This window comes from Chlorocebus sabaeus, chromosome 1, assembly GCF_047675955.1.
Source record: "Chlorocebus sabaeus isolate Y175 chromosome 1, mChlSab1.0.hap1, whole genome shotgun sequence".
In the NCBI taxonomy this organism is placed as follows: Eukaryota; Metazoa; Chordata; class Mammalia; order Primates; family Cercopithecidae; genus Chlorocebus; species Chlorocebus sabaeus.
The window spans coordinates 74,085,568-74,105,193 of NC_132904.1; the positions used below are offsets into that span (position 1 = coordinate 74,085,568).

At 43.0% G+C, this 19,626-nt stretch overlaps 1 long non-coding RNA gene and 1 other non-coding gene across 2 annotated transcripts; one reads left to right on the forward strand and one right to left on the reverse strand.

Moving 5' to 3' along the window:
- Positions 1-2,585: 2,585 nt before the first annotated feature.
- Positions 2,586-2,648, reverse strand: LOC119626696 (U7 small nuclear RNA). The gene has a single exon (XR_005242838.2). It is a non-coding gene; the product is annotated as a U7 small nuclear RNA (small nuclear RNA).
- A 4,171-nt stretch (positions 2,649-6,819) lies between these two features.
- On the forward strand, positions 6,820-18,664 carry LOC140712555 (uncharacterized). The gene is made up of 3 exons (XR_012094162.1): positions 6,820-7,328; positions 13,990-17,303; positions 17,471-18,664. It is a non-coding gene; the product is annotated as an uncharacterized lncRNA (long non-coding RNA).
- Positions 18,665-19,626: the final 962 nt, after the last annotated feature.

Here is a 19,626-nt window from a genome sequence, read left to right on the forward strand (position 1 = left end):
CTTTGTGAGGCTGAGGCGGGCGGATCATGAGGTCAGGAGTTCGAGACCAGCCTGATCAACATGGAGAAACCCTGTGTCTACTAAAAATACAAAAAAAAAAAAAGAAAAATTAGCCAGGCATGGTGGCAGATGCCTGTAATCTCAGCTACTCTGGAGGGTGATGCAGGAGAATTGCTTGAACTCGGGAGGCAGAGGTTGCAATGAGCTGAGATTGCACCACTGCACTCTAGCCTCGGTGACAGTGCAAAACTCAGTCTCAAAAAAAAAAAAAAAAAAAGCAACTTTTCATTTTGTTGATCTTTTGTATTGTTTTCTTCATTTCAAATGCATTTATTTCCACTCTGATCTTTATTATTTCTTTTCTTTTTCTAATTTTGTGTTTGATTTACTCTTGCTTTTCTAGCTTTCTCTCTGTGTCTCTCTTTCTCTCTCTGTCTCTCTCTCTCTTTCCCTCTCTCTCTCTTTTGTATTTTCTATACAGATGGGGTTTTGCCATGTTGCCCAGGCTGGTCTTGAACTCCTGGGCTCAAGCAATCTGCCCACTTCAACCTCCCAAAGTGCTGGCCACAAGGTGTGAGCCACCAAGCTGGCCTTCTAGGTCTTTAAGATGCATCATTAGGTTGTTTGTTTGATGTTTTACCTTTTTTTAATGTTGGTGCTTATTGTTACAAACTTTCCTCTTCATACTGCTTTTGTTGTATCCCATAGGTTTTGGCATGTTGTGTTTCCATTTTCATTTGTTGCAAGAAATTTTAAAATGTCTTTTTTAATTTCTTCATTGACCCATGATCACTCAGGAGCATATTGTTTAATTCCCATGTGTTTGTATAGTTTTCAAAACTCCTTATTGATTTCTGGTTGTATTCTATTGTAGTGAGAGAAGATACGTGATATAATTTTTTTTTCAATTTTTTTTTCAATTTTTTTTTTTTTTTTTGAGACAGATTTTCGCTCTTGTTGCCCAGGCTGGAGTACAATGGCACGATCTCGGCTCACCGCAACCTCTGCCTCCTGGGTTCAAGCAATTCTCCTGACTCAGCCTTCCAAGTAGCTGGAATTACAGGCATGCACCACCACACCCAGCCAATTTTATTTGTATTTTTAGTGGAGTCAGGGTTTCTCCATATTGGTCAGGCTGGTTTTGAACTCCCAACTTTGGGTGATCTGCCAGCCTTGGACTCCCAAAGTGCTGGGATTACAGGCGTGAGCCACCACGCCTGTTTTTTTTTTTTTTTTTTTTTCAATTTTTAAAGTCTTATTTTGTGGTCTAACATATAGTCTATCCTTAAGAGTGATGTAAGTGCTGAGGAGAAAAATATGTATTCTGCAGCTGTTGGATGAAATGTTCTGTAAATATCTATTAGGTCCATTTGGTCTATAGTGCAAATGAAGTCTGATGGTCCTTTTTTGATTTTCTGTCTGGATGATCTGTCCAATGTTGCAAATGTGGTGTAGAAGGCTCCAGCTATTGTACTGGGGCCTCTCTCTCTCTTCAGCTCTAATAATATGTGCTTTATATGTCTGGGTGCTCCTGTGTTGAGTTCATATATTTTTATAACTGTTATTATCTTCTTGCTAAATTGACCCCTTTATCATTTTACAATGATATTCTTTGTTTTTGTTTTTGTTTTTGTTTTTGTTTTTGTTTTGAGACAGAGTTTCACTCTTATTGCCCAGGCTGGAGTGTAATGGCTCGATCTCGGCTCACCGCAACCTCTGCCTCCGGGGTTCAAGCGATTCTCCTGCCTCAGCCTCCCAAGTAGCTGGGATTACAGGCATGGGCCACCATGCCCAGCTAATTTTGTATTTTTAGTAGAGACAGGGTTTCTCCATGTTGGTTAGGCTGGTGTTGAACTCCCGACCTCAGGTGATCCACCCACCTCAGCCTCCCAAAGTGCTGGGATTACAAGTGTGAGCCACCGCACCGGCCTCTTTGTCTTTTTTAAATAGCTTTTGTCCTGAAATCGATTTTGTCTTATATAAATATAGCTACTCCTGCCCTTTCTTTTTCCATCCATTTACTTTCAGTGTTTGTATGTCTTCATTAGGAGAAGTGTATTTCTTGCAGGCCGTAGATCATTGGGTCTTGTGTTTTTAATCAATTCAGCCACTCTGTGTCTTTTGATTGATGTTTAGTCCATTTGTATTCAGTGTTATTATTGATACGTAAGAACTTATTACTGCCATATTATTTGTTTTCTATTTGTTTTCTGGTTGTTTTGTAGTCTTCACCTACTTCTTTCCTTTCTTCCTGTCTTCCTTGTAGTGAAGGTGATTTTTTCTGGTGGCGTTTTAAATTCTTGTGTTTTATTTTTTGTGTATCTGTTGTATGTTTTTTGATTTGAGGTTACGAGGCTTGCAGATAATATCTTACAACCCATTATTTTAAACTGACGACAACTTAACACTGATTGCATAAACAAATGAACTAACAAACATGCAATGAGAAAACTTATAAAAACTCTACATTTTAACTTCATCTGCTTGCTTTTTACGTTTTTGCTGTTTCTATTTATATCTTACTATATTGCCTATATCTTGAACAGTTGTTGTAGTTATTATTTTTGACAGGTTCATTTTTTGTGAGGGAGGCTTCCAGTAAAAACAAGAAAGTCTGCTGGACAAATTCTTAAAAAGCTGTAACACTGACAGGTTCGTCTTTTGTCTTTCTACTGAAGATGTGAGTAGTTTACATACCAAAATTACAGTGTTATAATATTCTGTGCTTTTCTGTGTACTTACTACTACCAGTGAGTTTTATATCTTCAGATGACTTCTTATTGCTCATTAACATTCTTTTCTTTCAGATTGAAGAACTCTTGTTTGCATTTCTGGTAGGACAGGTCTGGTGTTGACAACTCCCTCAGCTTTTGTCTGTGGAATTCTTTGTTTCTCCTTTATGTTTGAAGGATATTTTCACTGGATATACTATTCTAGGATTAAAGTTTTTTTCCTTCAGCACTGTAAATTTGTCATGCTACTCTCTCCTGGCCTGTAAGATTGCCACTGAAAAGCCTGCTGTCATGCATATTAGAGCTCCATTGTACGTAATTTGTTTCTTTTCCCTTGCTGCTTTTAGGGTCCTTTCTTTACCCTTGACCTTTGGGAGTTTGGTTATTAAGTGTCTCAAGGTACTTTTATTTGGGCTAAATCTGTGTGGTGTTCTACAACCTTCTTGTACTTAAATATTGATATCCTTCTCTAGGTTTGGAAAACTATCTGTTATCTCTCTGAATAAACTTTCTACCCAGATCTCTATCTCCTCTTTAAGGCCAATAACTCTTAGATTTCGCCCTTTGAGGCTATTTTCTAGATCTTGCAGGCATGCTTTCTTCTTTTTAATTCTTTTTTGTCTCCTCTGACTGTGTATTTTCAAATAGCCTATCTTGAAACTCACTAATTCTTCTGCTTGATCAGTTCTGCTAAGAGACAGCTGGGACTGGTTGCTGGTGCTTTATTTAGTTCATTCAGTGAGGTCATGTTTTCCTGGATGGTCTTGATGCTTGTGGATGTTCATCGGTGTCTGGGTATTGAAGAATTAGGTGTATATTGTGGTGTTCACAATCTGAGCTTGTTTGTACCTGTCCTTCTTGGGAAGGATTTCCGGCCATTCAAAGGGACATGGATGCTGTGATTTAAGTTTTTTATCACTGCAGCCATATCTGCACTAGGGGGAACCCCAAGCCCAGTAATGTTGTGGCTCTTGCAGACTTGTAGAGGTAGTGCTTTAGTGGTCTTGGGTAAGATTTAGGAGAATTCCCTGGATTACCAGGCAGAGACTCTTGTTCTCATCCTTTACTTTCCCCCACAAATGAAGTCTCTCTCTGTCTGAACTGAATGGAGCTGGGAGAGGGGTGACATAAGTTCCCCTGTGGTCACCACCACTGGGACTGCCCTGGGTCAGACCTGAAGCAAACATGGCACTGGGTTTCACCCAAGGTCCACAGTGACTATTGCTTGACTACCACTTACATTCACTCAAGACCCAAGGGATCTACAATCAGCAGGTGACAAATAGGGCCAGGCTTGTGTCCTTCCTTTTAGGGTGGTAAGGTCCCCCTGGCCCTGGGTGTATCCAAAGATGCCATCTCAGAGTCAGAGTCTGGAGCCAAGAACCTTAGAAATCTTATCTACTGCTGCTGAGCTGGCACCCCGACCACAAAACAAAGTCCTTCCCCCTCTTCACTCCCTTTTCCACAAACAGGAGTCTCTCTCCATGGCCACCACTGCCCTGAGCCTGCAGCAAGTATTGCCAGGCTACCACCAACGTTCACTCAAGGCCCAAAGGCTCTTCAATCAGCTTGTGTAAATGCTGTGAGGCCTGGGACTCACCCTTCAGGGTAGAAGACTCCCCTATGGCCCAGGGCAGGTCCAGAAATGCCATCCATGAGCTGGAACTGGGGACACCAAGAGACTGCTTGGTGCTCTATCCCACTGTGGCTGAGCTGGTACCCAAGCTACAAGACAAAGTGCCCTTTACCCCTCCACCTTCTTTCTTCAAGTAGCCACCACAGCTAGGAATGTGCTGGGTCACATCTAAAGGCAACACAGCTCTGAGTTTTACCCAAGGCCCAGGATGAGTAATACCTGGTTACCACTGCTGATTATTCCTTCCCTTTAAGGCAGTGGGTTCCCTTCTGGTCCAGGGTGTGTCTTGAAATGTCATGTGATGGCTAGATCCTAGAATGGGGTCCTTAGGACTCTGTCTGGTGCCCTATCCTACTGTGGCTGAACAGGTATCCAAGTTGCAAGACAAAGTCCTCTTTACTCTCCCTTCTCTCCTCAGGTAGAGGGGAGGAGTCTTTCCCAGAGCTGTGAACTGCACTGTCTGAGGTTGGGAGAGGGATGATGTAAGCATTCCCTTGGCCTCCCTGGCTCCATGTACATGTCACAAGTACCCAAGTATGAGTACACTGGCTCCAAGTCCAGCACAGCAATAGGACTTGCCCAGAAATTGCAATCCTTAGGGCCTAGACTGCCTTTAAATTTATTTAGGACCCGAGACTTTTACCAAATGGTGGCGGCTTGCCAGAGGTCAAGTTCTGACCACTGGGATGGGCAACATGCCTCTGGCTAGGGCTGATCCAAATGCTCCCTCCATGGGCTCCAGCTGAGTTCTGCCTTGTGTCGCTTTCCGCTGTGACAGGGCAGCACTAAGTTTCAATGCGAAGTCCCATAATCACTGCACTCTCCCTCCCACAAGTGCACAGATTCTCTCTCTGTCGGCTATGCAGCCACAGCCAGGCAACGAGAGAGGGGTGCTGTAGGCAATTTGAGACTATTCCTCCTACCCTCTTCAGTGTCTCTTTCCTTAATGTGCTGTTAAAACCAGGTACTATGATTACTTACCTGATTTTTGGTTGTAATGAAGGTGTTTTTTGTGTGAATAGTTGTTCAATTTGGTGTTCCTGCAGGGAGGACAATTTCTGGAGGCCCTCACTTGGCCATGTTGCTCCCCAGTCTGTATTCCTTTTGCATTTAGTTTTACAGAATCCACTTATTTCCAAAGTTACTTAGGTGAGCAATTTTCTCCCATTTCCTTCATTGAGGTTTTTTCATAATATGGTTGGATTATTTTGTCACGTTCTTTATTTCATCTTGGGATCATCTATCTGAGCTCCTAAATGATTTTTTTTAATTTGCATACATTAGGTTCTAAGGGTTTTGACAAATGCAAGGTGTCATGTATCATGTCACTACCAGTATGGTATTACACAAAATAATGTCACCATCCTAAAATATCCTGTGATTTACCTATTCAATCCTCCTCCCTTACTGAATTCCTACCAACTTGTTTTTCATCTCTGTAGTTTTACCTTTCATAATGTATATAAGTAGAATCATGGCCAGGCATGGGGGCTCACGCCTGTAATCCCAACACTTGGGGAGGCCGAGGCGGGTGGATCACGAGGTCAAGAGATGGAGACAATCCTGGTCAACATGGTGAAACCCCATCTCTGCTAAAAATGCAAAAATTAGCCAGACGAGGTGGCAGGCCCCTGTAGTCCCAGCTATTCAGGAGGCTGAGGCAAGAGAATCGCTTGAACCTGGGAGATGGAGGTTGCAGTGAGCCGAGATCACGCCGCTGCACTCCAACCTGGCGACAGAGCCAGACTCTGTCTCAAAAAAAAAAAAAAAAAAAAAAAAAGACTTATACAGTAAAAATTCATCAGACTTGCTTCTTTGACTTACTGATATACATTCAACATTTATCCATGTCTTTGCTTTGCTTGATAGTTCATTTCTTTTTTCTTTTAATTGTGGTAAAATAAACATAACAATTTCCATTTTTAACCATTTCTTTGTTTTGTTTTGTTTGAGGCGGATTCTCGTTCTGTCGCCAGGCTGGAGTACATGGTGTGATCTTGGCTCACTGCAACCTCTACCTCCCAGGTTCAAGCAATTCTCCTGCCTCAGCCTCCCAAGTAGCTGGGACTACAGGCACGTACCACCAGGCCTAGCTAACTTTTGTATTTTTAGTAGAGACAGAGTTTCACCATGGTGGCCAGGCTGGTCACAACCTCCTGACTTCGTGATCCACCTACCTTGGCCTCCCAAAGTGCTAAGATTGAAGCAGAAATTTAAAAATAAATATGCATTCATTCACTCCAAGAAAAGTAACAGGCCATGCAAGGGTTAAAAGCAAAAGAACAAGTTTTCTTCTGCCTAGCAAGCTCACTTCAAGGACAGTTATAAGATAATGCTGTTTGAGAAGCCAAGGCCAAAGGAACGGGTTCGAGACACCCCTCCCTCCAGAACTAGGTCGAAGGAAAAAAAAGAGAAAGACAAATTCCTTTACTGTTACTCCTTTCTCTGGCTTGTTAAGCATGATTATGTCTTACAAATGTTTGTATTTAGCCAGTTCTTGTTTTTCTTTTGATGCAACTACAAGGCCAGCTATGCAAGGCCACAAATTATGCACTATATGATTAACTGCTTTTGTTTTACTTTTGTAAGTCCACTTATAAAAACCCTGTTCTGTCTTTGTTTAATGCTCAGCTTTTTGGATATGAATCCACTCAGCCGGAGCATACCTAAAAATAAGTATCTTCCTGTACTCTCATATCAATCTCTCCATTCCTCAGTTTCCCGTAACATTTCTTGGCGAGCCACCCAGGAGTGGAGATGACAGGCTTACTGTCTCCTCTGCCTATGGAGGGCTGCAGCCCTGAGCCAGGGGAGACCTGTGACCCCAGGCGCCACCAGGAGAACTTCAGCCTGAAGGGGAAATCAGCTCTCCTGCGACCAGGCACCCCTACCCACCAGCACAACGGAACCTGAGAGGAGCTACAGGATGATTCTAGAAAGAGCGCACTTCAGGAACTGTGGTAAGGTTTTGGGGCCCAAGGCAGGACCCATCGTAAGGATGGAAAGGGAGCCTGATCATCTCCCAGGGTGTGCCTAATAGTCTGACCCAGAGGGGCTGGGGGGCGATGAGAATGGCTCATCAATTCGGATGAAACTCACACCCTAATTGACACAGGAAGCGAGAGTGGCTCACTAAGTTGGTTAGGAAAAGGAAACTGGAGGTGGCGAGAGTGGCTCATCACCCCAATTAGGAACACAGGAACTGGGAGTGGGGAAGTGTGTCAAAGTGTGTGAATGGAGGGGCCTAATTAGGCTCATCAGCCACGAAGTGGGGAGTTACAGATCTCTTCATGTGGACTATGTGCCCAAGCAAAGTGTGGGGCCAACTAAGACTAGTAGCAATCTGCATACAGCTAATAGGAGCTGCCCTACAGCTCAGAGTTGTAACAGGAATAAGAATCTCTCCAAAGCCAAGCAGCATCTGAAAACTGCTGTAATAGGAGATGGTATAGTAGGCCTAAACAAGAGGAAGAGTGAGTGTGCAAGAGTGAATGTGCTGTGCTGTAAGGGGAGGAATGGTAGGAGAGTTATCAAAACTTACTCCATTGGAGTCCATGTTACAGAATTTTAAGAAAGGTTTTGCAGCAGATTACGGAGTTAAGTTAACCCCTCAGAGGCTGAGAACTCTCTGTGAATTAGAATGGCCTTCTTTTGGTGTTGGATGGCCAACCAAAGGAACTATAGATAGGGAAATAATTGGCTGTGTATTTAAGATGGTGACAGGAGTCAGAGGACAGCCTGAGTAACCTGATCAATTTCCTTATATTGATTCACAGTTAAATATGGCACAGATAAGACCAGCCTGAATCCAGCCCTTTTTAGCAGCTTATTGCAAAACACTTGTGGCCCGAGCCCAGCCAAGAGTAAAAGTAAGAGCAGTTTCGCAGGCAGACACAAAGTTAAAAGGGAAGTCCCAGAGAGAACAAGAAAAGCCAATTTTGCAGAAACCGCCAGAGGGAACAGAGATTCTTCCTCCATATGTCCCAGCCTACCCCCCTTTACCGAGGCCAACAGTCCCCCAGGAACTAGACTCAGGAGGCAGCATGCCCCAAGTTGCACCCCGAAGGAGAGGATCAGAGCCTCAAGAGGCCAGGGAAAGAAGTCAAGATAGTCAAGCAGGCTGTCTCAGATCTGGCCATTCTCAAGCTATGCAAATGCCTCTCAAGGAGATGCAAGAGCCCATTTATTATGATGACCAAGGTCAAGTTCAGGGGGGGCAACAGATTTTCATTTACCAGCCCTTTCAACCACTGATCTCTTAAACTGGAAACACCATACTCCCTCCTACATGGATAAAGCCCCAAGCTCTTATAAATCTGATGCAATCCATCTTTCTGACACACAATCCAACCCGGCCAGACTGCAGGCAGCTCCTCCTCACGTTATTTAACAGTGAGGAGCACAGGAGAGTAACACAGACAGCTCTCTGCTGGGTAGAAGTCCATCCATCAGCAGACAAAGTGAATGCTCAGGCATACGCTCAGGGTCAGTTCCCAGACCAAGATCCCAACTGGGACACAGAGAATGCAACTCAGCTTCTGTGCCTGCAGAGGTACTGAGAGGCACTTCTGCAGGGGCTAAGAGCTGGTGGAAAGGAAGCAATTAATACAGGGAAGATTTCAGAGGTGCTTCAGGGAAGTGATGAGAGCCCTAGCCAGTTTTATGAAAGACTATGTGAGGCATACCGACTTTTTACCTTGACCCTGAGGCTGCTGAAAATCAGCATATGGTGAATACCTCATCTGTAGGACAGGCCCAGAGTGATATCAAACAAAAGTTTCAGAAGTTAGAAGGTTTTACAGATATGAATGCTACCCAGCTTCACCAAAGCGTATGTTAACCATGACCGGGAGGCAAAGAAGGAAGCAGTTTGGAGGCTTAAGAAAAAGGCTGATCTGTTGACAGCAGCCCTTATAGAAAAAGAGATTAACAATGTGAGAGGATGTGGATGCAGACATAGCCATAGAAGAAGTCAAGTTAGACTAGGATTTGAAAGCCAACCAAGGCTAGAGAGGGATCAATATGCGAGATACAAAAAGAAAAGACGGTGGAAGGATGAACATCCAGAAAGCAATGAAAGAAATGGCCAAGGCCATGAGACGAAGAGGCCATCGGCCAAGGGCTGCCACACCTTAGAAAAACCAGATACTGATCTGGTTGGGGTGGTGGAGTTAAAGGATGTGAGGACGAGGACACACCAGGCTTCTTCTCATTGGGCCTTCAGGAGCCTATGGTCACATTAGAAGTTGGAGGCCAGTTGATGGACTTTTTGGTAGATACTGGGGCTGAACACTCTGTAGTAGCTCAATCCATAGGGCCACTATCCAAGAACTATACAACTTTTTTTTTTTTTTTTTTTTTTTTTTGAGACGGAGTCTTGCCCTGTGACCCAGTCTGGAGTGCAATGGCACTGATCTTGGCTCACTGCAACCTCCGCCTCCTGGATTCAGGCAATTATCCTACCTCAGCCTCCTGAGTAGCTGGGATTACAGGCATCCACCACCACACCCAGCTAACTTTTGTATTTTTAGTAGAGACAGGGTTTCACCATGTTGGGCAGGATGTTCTTGATCTCCTGACCTTATGATCCTCCCACCTTGGCCTCCCAAAGTGCTGGGATTACAGGCATGAGCCACCATGCCCGGCCGAACTATACAACTATTGTAGGAGATACTGGAGTCTCAGAGAAAAGACCATTCTATGAGCCCAGAAGGTGTGTTATAGGAGGACAAGAAGTCCAGCATGAATTCCTATACCTCCCAAATTGTCCAGTTCCCTTGTTAGGAAGAGACCTACTTCAAAAATTGCAAGCACAAATTACTTTTGGCCTGCAGGGAGAAATGACTTTAAATCTGAGTCACTCGAAAGCCATGGTGTTAACCCTTGCCATTCCACAAGTGAGGAACGGAGACTGTATAGAAAGAAAATGCAGGTGCCAATGCAGCCTCATACACGGGAAGAAAAATTATTATTTGGACTAGCTAATAAAATTCCTGGGGTATGAGCTGGAAAAAACCCACCTGGGCTGGCTATAAAGCATCCAGCCATAGTAGTTGAACTGAAACCAAGAGCAACTCCGGTCTGGGTTCGTCAGTACCCGGTTCCCCAAAAGGCTGTACACGGTGTCTGCAAATATTTAGAATGGCTCTATAAATATAGAATCTTAATCTGATGCCAGTCCCCCTGGAATTCTCCACTTTTGCCAGTATGAAAGCCACTGCTGGGACCAAGATCTGATGAGTATATACTGGTGAAGATTTGCATGCCATAAACCGGGCCATGGTGACCCTCCATCCAGTGGCACCAAACCCATATACTTTAATGGTACTTATTCCAACAAGTGCCACTAGGTTTACAGTCTTAGACTTAAAGGATGCTTTCTTTTATATTTGCTTAGCACCAGTTAGCCCATTTTTGCATTTCAATGGGACAAGGAAGCTATGCAGCTCACCCGGACTAGGCTCCCACAAAGGTTCAAAAACTCCCCTACAATCTTTGGGGAAACACTGGCCTCAGACCGCAAGGCTTATACCCCGCCAAATGATAACTGTGCCTTGTTATAGTACACAGGCAACCTTCTTTTGGTGGCCCCAACCCGAGAGGACTATTATCAGAGAACCCAAGACCTCCTCCATCGCCTGTGGAAAGCAGGTTACAAAGTATCTAAAAAGAAAGCCCAAATTTGCCATAAAGGGGTTACATATCTAGGTTTCATAGCGAGCCACAGGGAAAGCTAGCTTGGCTATAAGTGAAAACAAGCCGTTTGTGCACTTCCAACCCCAACCACCCAATGTCAAATAAGAGAATTTTTAGGGGCAGCAGGATTTTGCCGCATCTGGATTCCAAACTTTTCATTGATGGCTAAGCCGTTATATGAAGTCACAAAAGGGGCAGGAAAAAAAAACCCTCCTTTGGGAGACTAACTGAAAACAGCATTCAAACAAATCAAGGAAGCTTTAACTCAGGCCCTAGCCTTAGGACCACCAGATATAACTAAGCCTTTCTTTCTATATGTTCATGAACGAAAAGGAATGGCTATAGGAGTTCTGACTCAAGTTAAAAAGTCATAGCATCACCCAGTAGCATACTTATCCAAACAATTGGACTCTGTGATGCTAGGATGGCCTCCCTGTGTTAAGGCATTAGCTGCCACCACCTTGCTAAACACAAGAAGCTAGCAAATTGACTCTAAAGACAGCAGTTAATCATTCGGGTGCCACACTCAGTCATAACTCTGATGGACCAAAGAGGGCACCATTGGTTGTCAAACCTGAGAATAACTCAGTACCAAGGGCTTCTATGTGAAAATCCCTACATTCCTTTAAAAACTGAACACCCTAAACCCAGCTACCTCGCTCCCAGTCACACCGGGAGCTCCCCTTCATGACTGTGTTGAAACAGTAGATGAGGTATTCTCCAATCAGAAAGATCTTACAGACAAACCCCTCAGAGACCCAGATGTCGAGTACTTCACAGATGGAAGTAGTTTTGTGTTGGAGGGTGTCTGACGAGCCAGGTGTGCAGTGGTAGCATTGGATTCAGTAGTAGAGGCTCAGTCTCTGCCTACTGGAACATCAGCACAAAAGGCAGAGCTGATGGCCTTGACGAGAGCACTGTTGCTACCAAAAGACAGGAAAGTCAATATTTACACAGACTCTAAATATGCTATTACTACATTGCATGTACATGGAGCTATATATAAAGAAAGAAGACTTTTAACAGCTGGAGACAAAAAAATAAAGTATAAAAAAGATTCTACAGTTTTTAGAGGCTGTATAGGCTCCAGAAAAAGTAGCTGTAATGCACTGTAGAAGGCACCAAAAGGCAAGAACGCCAGAAGCTAAAGGAAACAGAAAGGCAGACAGAGAGGCAAAGCAGGCAGCAATGATTGTGCCACATTTTAAAGAGGAAGCTTTAGCTATGCCTCTCCTCCCAGAACCCCCCTCCAAGAGGACCAAAGTTATACCCCAAATGAAAGAGCCTGGTTTGCCCAGGAAGATTAAAAATAGATTAAAGGAGGGTGGTGGAAATTATATGATGGGAGATTACTCATTCCAGAGATGTTGGCTCCTAAGTTTGTAAAACAAATTCATCAGGGAACTCATATGGGGAAAACGGCACTAGAAATGTTATTAAAATGTCATTTCTATGTGCCATGGCTCTCTGCCATAACTTGAGCTGTCTGTGCGCAATGTTTAACCTGTGCTCCGAACAACCCGCAACATAGACCCACGTGGCCCCCAGGAATTCAATAAGTAGTAGCCATGCCTTGTGAAAACTTACTTATAGACTTTACCGAATTGCCCCATGCTGGAGGCTATCGGTACATGCCAGTGTCTGTTTGCACCTTCTCAGGGTGGGTTGAAGCTTTCCCCATCAAAACAGAAAAAGCACAAGTGACTATAGTACTGTTAAGAGATATTATCCACAGGTTTAGACTGCCTTTAACTTTAGAGTCAGACAATAAGCTGGCATTTGTAGCTGAAATAATGCAAGATTTAACAAAACTGTTAAAAAATAAACTGGAAGTTACATACAGCCTATTGGCCACAAAGTTTAGGAAAAGTAAAATGCATGAACTGGATACTCAAGCAGCTACTGAAGAAATATTGCCAAAAGACTCATGTGAAATGAAATTAGGTTTTGCCTGTAGTCCTCCTCCAAGTCAGGTGCACCCCCACCAAACAAACTAGGTATTCATCCTATGAGATTTTATTCATTCGGCCTCCCCAATCATAAGTCAAATTAAAGGAAACCTCTGAGAACTAGGGGAATTAACTTTAAGAAAACAAATGCGGGCCGGGCGCAGTGGCTCAAGCCTGTAATCCCAGCACTTTGGGAGGCCGGGACGGGCGGATCACGAGGTCAGGAGATCGAGACCATCCTGGCTAATGCGGTGAAACCCCGTCTCTACTAAAAAAAATACAAAAAACTAGCCGGGCGAGGTGGCGGGTGCCTGTAGTCCCAGCTACTCAGGAGGCTGAGGCAGGAGAATGGCGAAAACCCGGGAGGCGGAGCTTGCAGTGAGCTGAGATCCGGCCACTGCCCTCCAGCCTGGGCGACAGAGCGAGACTCCGTCTCAAAAAAAAAAAAAAAAACAAATGCGGCTGGGTGTGGTGGCTCACAACTGTAGTCCCAGCACTTTGGGAGGCCAAGGCGGGTGGATCACAAGGTCAGGAGATCGAAACCATCCTAACACAGTGAAACCACGTCCCTACTAAAAATACAAAAAATCAGCCAGGTGTGGTGGCAGGCACCTGTAGTCCCAGCTGCTCGGGAGGCTGAGGCAGGAGAATGGCATGAGCCCGGGAGGCGGAGCTTGCAGTGAGCCGAGATCACGCCACTGCACTCCAGCCTGGGCGACAGAGCAAGACTCCGTCTCAAAAAAAAAAAAAAAAGAAAAAAAGATAAAGAAAAGAAAACAAATGTAGGCTTTAGGAATAGCCATGCAAGAGATTCATGACTGGGTACAGAAAAGAATGCCTATAAGTCTAACAGACCCAGAACACCTCTTTAAACCTGGAGATCCTGTTTGGGTTAAAAAGTGGACTCCAACTTCTCTAGGACCCATATGAGATGGGCCCTATACTGTAATCTTATCCACTCCTACTACTGTTAAAGTTGCAGGTGTTGTGCATTGGATCCACCACAGTCGGCTGAAACTGGCAACTCAAGACAAGTGGACCAGCCAGCAGGACCCAGATCATCCAACCCAGCTGATCCTGAGATGAGACCAAACTTCTGCTAAAGATGACCGCCCTGCTCTGGTCACTCTAGAGTCTGACCAGCCTACACACGGCTGAAGCTTGAGGAAACAACAAGCCCTGCTCTAGTCACACACTGAAAGTTGACTAGTCTATGCACAGCCAAAGCTTGATGACTCATCAAGCAAGTAAATGCAGTTAGAAATCTTAGGACTAGTAGTTTTCCTTGTAATATTAACTGTTTTACTATTGTTCTGTCACTATTCTCAACCTCCTTCCCCAAGTAAGGACCTCTTCTGTCCTTACTAGATATGAATACACTGGACATTGTTTTGCTGTTGTTACCCACCTTAACCATGCTAGAAGAAACACCCATAGAAGGGTGTTCCCATTGTACACATACTACATGGTCAGAAAACAGTATAACCAGGACTCTATTATACCATACTTATTATGAGTGTACAGGGACTTACCTAGGAACTTGTACTTACAATGAGATCACCTATTCAATTTATGACCCAGAAATGGCCAGCTACCTACGCGGAAAATAGGTCATGGAGTTACCATATTCCTACTTACATGCTTAAGCGCATCATAAGGTTACAGGCAGGGCTTGGGATCACTAATAAAACAGCAAATGCATTAGATTTACTGGCCCAGCAAGCTACAAAAATGAGGACTGCTATCTATCAAAACAGATTAGCTTTAGACTACCTCCTAGCCCAGGAAGGAGGAGTATGTGGAAAATTCAATCTAACTAATTGCTGCCTGGAAATCAACGACAATGGAAAGACAATTACGGAAATAACTGCAAGAATAAGAAAATTAACCCATGTTCCAGTTCAAATGTAGAAAGGGTGGTCTCCAGTTCTCTCTTTGGAGGCTGTTTTTCATTTTTCGGAGGCTTTAAGACTTTAATAAGAGTGGTTCTGGCCATACTAGGAAGTTGCCTAATACTCCCTTGTCTCTTACCTCTCCTTGTTAGAAACATTCAATCAACTATAGAGGCAATAGTAGCTAGGCAGACTACCAGTCAGCTAAAGGCTCTATGTAAATATCAACCTTTGTCTAAAGAATAAAACTTGTCTCTTCATGCAAAATTAAATAATAGTGATGCCTCCTATTAAACTTCTTTTATAAAAGGCATCAAAGGGGGGAAACTGACGCAGAAATTTAAAAATAATATGCATTCATTCACTCCAAGAAAAGTAACAGGAAAGGCAAGGGTTAAAAAGAAAAGAACAAGTTTTCCTCTGCCTAGCAAGCTCACTTCAAGGTCAGTTATAAGATAAAGCTGTTTGAGAAGCCAAGGCCAAAGGAATGGGCTCCAGACACCTCTCCCCTCCAGAACAAGGTTGAAGGAAAAAAAAAGAGAAAGACAAATTCCTTTACTGTTACTCCTTTCCCTGGCTTCTTAAGCATGATTATGTTTTACAAATGTCTGTATTTAGCCAGTTCTTGTTTTTCTTTTGACGCAGCTACAAGGCCACCAGCTATGCAAGGCCACAAATTATGCACTATATGATTAACTGCTTTTGTTTTACTTTTGTAAGTCCACTTATAAAAACCCTGCTCTTTGTTTAATGCTCAGCTTTTTGGATATGAATCCACTCAGCCAGTGCGTACCTTAAAATAAATACCCTCCAGTACTCTCAAATTGGTCTCTCCGTTCCTCAGTTTCCCACAAGATTACAGGCATGAGCCACCACACCCGGCCCATTTTAACCATTTGCAAATGGAGAATTCAGCGGTATTAGGTACATTTACATTGTTGTGCAACCATCACCACCATCCATCTATAGAACTCCTTTTATCTTGTGAAACTAAAACCCTATACCCATTAAACACTAACTCCTCACTCCTCCCTTCCCTCATCACTTGACAGCCATCCTTCTACTTTATGTCTCTATTCATAGGTATGAGCCCCCCAAAACACACAAAAAATAGCTAATCTAAAAGGAAATGTCAAGCTTGGAACTTCTTAGGGCAAACCTGCCTCCCATTCTATTCAAACTTACCCCTCTGCTCTCTGAGATAAATGCATATCTCATTGCCTCCTTTGGAGAGGCTAATCAGAAACTCAAAAGAATGCAACCATTTGTCTCTTTTCTGCCTATGACCTGGAAGCCCCCTCCCTGCTTTGAGTTGTCCCACCTTTCTGGACCAAACCGATGTTCATCTTACGTATATTAACTGATGTCTCATTTCTCCCTAAAATGTATAAAACCAAGCTATGCTCTGACTACCCTGGGCACATGTCATCAGGACCTCCTGAGACTGTGTCACGGGTGCTCATCCCCAACTGTGGCAAAATAAACTTTATTTTTTATTTTTATTTATTTTTTAGAGACAGAGTCTCACTCTGTCGCCCAGGCTGGAGTACGGTGACGCAATCTCGACTCACTACAACCTTCACTTCCCAGATTCAAGCAATTCTCGTGCCTCAGTCTCCCGAGTAGCTGAAATTACAGTCTTGCGCCACCACACCCAGTTAATTAGCAAAATAAATTTTCTTTTTTTTTTTTTTTTGAGACGGAGTCTCGCTCTGTCGCCCAGGCTGGAGTGCAGTGGCCGGATCTCAGCTCACTGCAAGCTCCGCCTCCCGGGTTTACGCCATTCTCCTGCCTCAGCCTCCCAAGTAGCTGGGACTACAGGCTCCCGCCACCTCACCCAGCTAGTTTTTTGTATTTTTTTTAGTAGAGACGGGGTTTCACCGTGTTAGCCAGGATGGTCTCGATCTCCTGACCTCGTGATCCGCCTGTCTTGGCCTCCCAAAGTGCTGGGATTACAGGCTTGAGCCACTGTGCCTGGCCAAATTTTCTAAATTAACTGAGACCTGTCTCAAATTACTGGGGTTAACATTTTGGTAACCACATAGGGACTCTGCGTGGAGGAACAATTGAACTTTGACAAATCTCCTACTGGTGTTTGGTATCAGCATAAGCTACTTTAATGAATACTTTGCTGAGGACTTCCAGAGGAAGGACTCCTCAGAGGACTTCCTTGAGGATTTCCAGAGAATCCCTGCTCTCCCAAAGTTTGGTTGAGATCTAAAGTTTATTTTGCTGTACAATTGCCTTTTTTTTTTTTTGGAGTTTTACTTGCTTCCATGACAATGGAAGGCAGGTAATTCCTTTATGAGTTTGAGCTTGCTTCCAACAGAAAAGATGATTTTTTTTTCCTGCTTCTAGGATGGTAGAGAGCAGTCTTCAGCCTGAGACCCATCCCTAGGTAAGTAGCTGAATTGAGGTTTAGTCTTGGCTAAAGTTAACAACCAGATGATCATAATTTCTCCTTACCATTAAAGCATTCAGTAACCATGTAAGTTTATGATCATTTGTTTTGTTTAGCTGTTTGTCATTGTTGTTTCTGTTTTTGTTGTTGTTTTGTCCCATTAGGTTTGACCGACTCTACAAGACTTGATCAAATCTGAAGGAAAGTTCCAAATTATGGGGAACAAGGCCTCTCAAATACATAAATTCCCACAAACACACACACAAAAAGGTGGTATGGTGGGGGAGAAAAACAGCCAGCGAAAAGAAAAAAGAGGAAAGATTTTTTATTTTGAGTACTACACGGGCTTTATTTACAAGGCCACCTTTTAGCTAGCCAGGCCAATCTGAAAGAGCAATGGTTGTACTTCTGAAATAGCAGCAATTTTAAAAACAAAAGCAAACAAACAAACAAAAAATAAAAAACAAAAAAATAAAGGTGGGAGCGGTGGCTCACGCCTGTAATCCTAGCACTTTGGGAGGCCAAGGCAGACTGATTGCCTGAGCTCAAGAGTTCGCGACCAGCCTGGGCAACATGGTGAAACCCTGTCTCTACTAAAATACAAAAAATCAGCCAGACATGGCGGTGTGCACCTGTAGTCCCAGCTACTCGGGAGGCTGAGGGAAGAGAATTGCTTGAACCCAGGAGGCAGAGGTTGTAGTGAGCTGAGATTGCACCACTGTACTCCAGCCTGGGCAACAGAGAAAGATTCCATCTCAAAAAAAAAAAAACAAAAACAAAGAAAGAAAAGAAAATGAAATACAAAACTTAGCTGGGCATGGTGGCATATGCCTGTAATCCTAGCTACTCGAGAAGCTGAGGCAGGAGAATCACTTGAACCTGGGGGCAGAGGTTGCAGTGAGCCGAGATCGTGCCATTGTACTCCAGCCTGGGCAACAGAGCAAGACTCCATCTCAAAAAAAAGAAAAAAGAAAAGAAAATGAAATAGCACCAATTTGTCTCAGTTGAAATATGGTAATGAGATTTTAAAAATTCTTTTTTTAAAGGAGCTCATTTGTTAAAGTCAACTTAATTAAAAGCTAACATCCAAGATATGTGTGTGCATTTGTATTTAAAAGGTCTTCATGGTTTGTTTTTTTCTCTCCTATGACCTTGTTCTTTTGAGCAAGGTTTTTCTTCTCAGTTGACTTAATTCTGTTTTCTTCATTTACTTCTGCTGTCTCTCCTTTCTCTTGCACCCTCTGCTGCATGAGGGACCTGAAATAGTTTAGCCTGGGTTCCTTTAAGAAAGTGGAGAAGCCTCGTCTCTACTAAAAAATACAAAAAAAACTAGCCGGGCGAGGTGGCTGGCATCTGTAGTCCCAGCTACTTGGGAGGCTGAGGCAGGAGAATGGCGTAAACCCTGGAGGCGGAGCTTGCAGTGAGCTGAGATCTGGCCACTGCACTCCAGCCTGGGCGACAGAGACTCCATCTCAAAAAAAAAAAAAAAAAAAAGAAAGAAAAAAAAGAAAGTGGAGAAGGCGCCAAAAGTATAAACAGACAAGTTCATCTCAGCTTTTAAACTGCTTGCTTTTGTATTGTGTTACATGGTTTATTGACTAAAATAGTTATTTGCAACAGAGGCTAGCCTTGGGTTTTTAAGGAATAGTGTATTCAACACTTAGAAATGTCTGTTTAAAAAAAATTATCTTTAAGTGCAGTGTTAAAACATCATTTGGTCTAGCATCATAATAATTCTCCCTTTTTGGAAACCCAGGATTTGGTATAGGCTCTGCCTAGAGCTCAGAGATCCAGTTAAAAGATAGGTAGTCCCTACCCAAATAAAACTGGTCTCCTTATACAATCCTATGATAGATTTTTATAATTTTGTTTGATTTGACATCTATCTTTAATCTCCCTCTAGCACACCAGACTTTTCCTCTCTGTACCTTATGATGTAAATTCTGTTGCTTTTCACCTGAGTTGTTTCCTTTAATATGCAAATTTAAGGCTATTTAGTTATTTAACTGCCTAGGGTTGTGAAACAGGTTATCAAGAACCTGAAAGTCTAAGATTAAAAAAAAAAGGTCTTTATGAATCTACAAGATATACTTCTATCAGCATGCCTAATACATCTAGGTATTTATGTGTTGTGCACACAATATTTCACTATTGAAAATATATAAAAGAGCTAATTAATTGGCTTAAAAAAACAAAAGTACTTAAATCAGATACTAAAGAAAAAAAGACTAGTCAAATGCTTTTTCAAGTTCATGGGACTTAAGTAAAATCTTTAATAAATAAGCTGGATTTAAAATTATTGGTAAAATAATATTAGAAA